Genomic DNA, 3,923 nt, shown 5'->3' with positions numbered 1-3,923 from the left:
CATAATGGAGATTTTGGTTCTTTATGTGACCCACATCCCTTTTATCAATCCATCCTTGGCTCAGATGTATAAATTTCACTGAATGGTCAAATCAATATTGATAGGAGCCTGCAAATGTTGTGCCTCTTCCCGTTATGAGTTGATTTTAACTGATTCTGTACCATCCTAGAATTGATCTCACTTACACGGCACCTTACACCTTCTTGGTAAGGTGATTGGGAGAGACTTCAGGGAGGAAGTGGCATTTGAGTTGGACCTTGAAGGAAGGATGGAGTTTTACAAAAGTGGAATACAGCCACAATCATAGGAATATTCCAGGCATAAGGAAAAGATGCAGATGTGTAAGCATTTATCGAACAAACATATTTGATGGTGGAAAAAATAGAGATAGCATTGAGATGAAGGTAAAGTCAGAACATGGAAGGCCTCGAATGCCAAGCAAAGAAACATGGAGGTGTGTTATGTTTTCATGAAGATTTGGTTTCAGTGTAGAATGGATTGGATTGGGGCATGATTCTGAGACCTAACCAAATTCATGAATGAGAAAATCACTGTAGTAACCAAGATATGAGGCAACTTGGACCTATAGAGCCATGAGGATAGGGGAAATGGAAAGGAAGGAATAGATGTACAAAACAATGTAAAGGAAAAATACATGAGATCCTGAATGAGTGGATATAAGAGAGGAGACTTTAACTGGAGAGAAACAGGGAATCATAGGCAAAACATGTTAGTGCTGATTTTCCAATCTGACAGAAATGTGGTGTGAGGAATAGAAAGTCCCTATAATTACTATAACTGCTAGGATGATCTAATCTCAGCACTTTATTTATTTGTCTATTTTTAAATTTAGAAACACACCTGCTAACTGTGTTTTTTGGTAGAGATGGGGGTGGAGGTCTCACTATATTGCCCAAGCTGGTCTCAAATGCCCTGGCTCAACCAATCCTCCCATCTCAGCCTCCCAAACTGCTCAGATTTATTGGCAGGGACCATCATGCCCAGTCCTACTTACTTATTTATCTATTCTCTTATTGTGTCTTTCAAAAGGGTTTAGTGGGGGAAGTTGTTATTACTCCCGTGAATGAAGATTTGGCAGGTCCCACAGTTTTTGTGCAAATTCTTAGTAGTCAGACTAAGTGTCATAGAGTTTCAATTCAGTAATTATGAAGTCCAAGTCAAGATATTAATAGGAACTCTGAACTATATGTGTTAAACCTCAGCTTGCCAGCACAGATTTGCCCGAGGCTGGAAGCAGAAAAAGGGCATGTAGTGGCTTCATCTTAGTCTCTCTCCGTGTTTTTCTCTTCCTCTACCCCTAACTTTGCCAGTTTCTGACCCTCAAAAGTTGAAACAGGAAGGGGTGAGTTTGGAGACTCGTAAGGGGAAAGGAAATATAGAACAGGGTATCATTACTATTTGGCTTCACATGTTCTGGACCTGCCGATGTCTAGAGCCAATTTTTTGTGGGAACTGTCCCTTGCCCCAGACAGATGCATCTCCACTTCATGTGGCCCCTTGAGGTTCTGTCTGTGGGCTTCATCTTTCTGCTTGGGTTCTTCTGCCTCTCCAACTGGTCTGCTTGGACTGGGACCAAGCTGACCTCGTGCCAGCTTGCTCTCCTGTGGATGTCAGCTCCGGGTAAATATAGTCATGCACTACTTAACGATGGGGATACATTCTGAGAAATGTGTCATTAGGTGATTTTGCCATTGTGTTAACATCATAGGGTGCACTTACACAACCCTAGATGGTATAGCCCACTACACACCCAGGCTGTATGGTCTAGCCTATTGCTCCTAGACCGCAAAGCTGTATGGCATGTTACTGTACTGAACACTGTAGGCAATTATAATATGATGGTTAGTGTTTGTGTATCTAAACATAGAAAAGGTACCATAAATACATGGCATTATCATCTTATGGGATCATTGTCATATATATGGTCCATCACTGACTGAAATGTCGCTATTTGGTACATGGCCATAGATCCCAGCAGTTTTTCTCTCCGGGCTCTGCTACGAAGGAATTGAGCCTCTGTTGTCTCAGATAGGAATTATCCCTGGGAAATCTCTCCCACCCCAGGAAATGGCAGGTCTCTCCTTCACCCTTGAGATAGGAGCGAGATGGGGCTCACAGCTCAGCCCCATACTACATACAACATCTTCTTCCGAAGATATTCTTCTCACAAAAATCTTCTTTCTCTCCACACTTACCTCTCCCTTTTTGTTCTTGATTTGGTTGTAGGGTTCAAGGGTCATGAAGCCATTTTTGGACCGGTTTCTTTACAAATTCCTCATAATGGATTCTTTCTTGAATCTTACATCTGTTACAGTGTACTATCTTAACAAAAACTTCAATGTGAACATTATCTTACAGAAAGGCTAATCCCAATGATAAGTTCTTTTCCTGAATTTCTTTTATAAAGCATAAATTAAACTAATGCTATAATTTTTGCATCAAAATTTCTATGTGTTTACATATTTTTAATAAATAAAATATATTTATGTAAATACAAATTATTTATATATGTTAATAAATTAGATTTATGGGATTTTTTTACCCCTTTATTCTAAGAAAATTTTAAGACAGCTTTCATAGATTTGGTATATTAGTTCCATTGCTGCTATAACCAATTCCCATAAATTTAGTGGGATAATAGAACACAAATTTATTATTTTACAGTTTTGGAGGTCAGGGACTTTAAATTGGTTTCATTGGGCTAAAATCAAGATACAGAAGGACTGCCTGCTTTCTTTCCAAGGAAAGAAAGAATCTGTTTCCTTGTCTTTTCCACATCCTAGAGGTTACCAGAGTTTTGGCCTGTGGTCTTTTTTAATCTTTGTTGTTGTTGTTGTTGTTTTTTAAAGACATGAGTTTTGCTCTTGTTGTCCTGGCTGGAGTGCAGTGGTGTGATTGGCTCGATGCAACCTCCGCCCTCTGGGTTCAAGCGATTCTCCTGTCTCAGGCTCCCGAGTAGCTGGGATTACAGGCGACTGTCACCACACCAGGCTAATTTTTGTATTTTTAGTAGAGACAGGGTTTCACAATGTTGATCAGGCGGGTCTCGAACTCCTGACCTCATGATCCACCTGCCTTGGCCTCCCAAAGTGTTGGGATTACAGGCGCGAGCCACTGCGCCCCGCCTGTTTCTGTCTTTAAACTCTTCTGCCTCTCTCTTTGACCCTTGTGATTGAATTGGTTCCACCTGGACAATCCATGACACCTGCACTATCTTAAAGTCAACTACAGCTAATTGGTAAGTTCCCTTTTACACTGGATGTCAGTCAGGTTTCAACCAGAGAAGTAGAACCAGGAGGGGAAATACATATTTTAAGAGATTTATTGCAAGGAATCGGCTTATGTGATTGTGGGGGCTGGCTAGGCAAGTCTGAAATGTAGGGTTTCTTGGTCATAAGGACATGCATAGAGCAGAGAAAAATTTGAGTCAACCATCTTAAGGACAAGTCTCCCGCTGAGGTTATTAACAAGACAATGCTCAGCTTTCCAGTCTTAGCTTTCATACAGCGATGGCCAGAGAATACAGCCAGTAGGGGGCAGTGCCGTGTAGTGCAAGACGCTCCAGCTTTGGGGTCAGTCAGAGGAGGTTTGAATTCCAACACTGTTAGTGTGGCAGCCTCATGCGAGTTATTTAACAGTTCTGAACCCCTTTTTCACCCTTTTAAAAAACAAACTTTAAATTTTGAGATAGCATTTTTACTTTTGTAAAATAAAGAATATAGAATCGACAAGGATACATTGTTTTTAGGAGTTAAGATTATAATCGACGTGAGATATGCTTGCATAAATATGAAATATGTAAGAGCACACACCCTAGGAGCAATGGTTCAATATTTGCTAATTCACTGTTTGCAGCTGCTTTGTGGAACATAGCTACCACAAATAATGAGAACTGGCTATAC

Source organism: Cebus imitator, unplaced genomic scaffold (genome assembly GCF_001604975.1).
Source record: "Cebus imitator isolate Cc_AM_T3 unplaced genomic scaffold, Cebus_imitator-1.0 Scaffold267, whole genome shotgun sequence".
Lineage (NCBI taxonomy): Eukaryota > Metazoa > Chordata > Mammalia > Primates > Cebidae > Cebus > Cebus imitator.
This window is presented reverse-complemented; position numbering follows the sequence as displayed.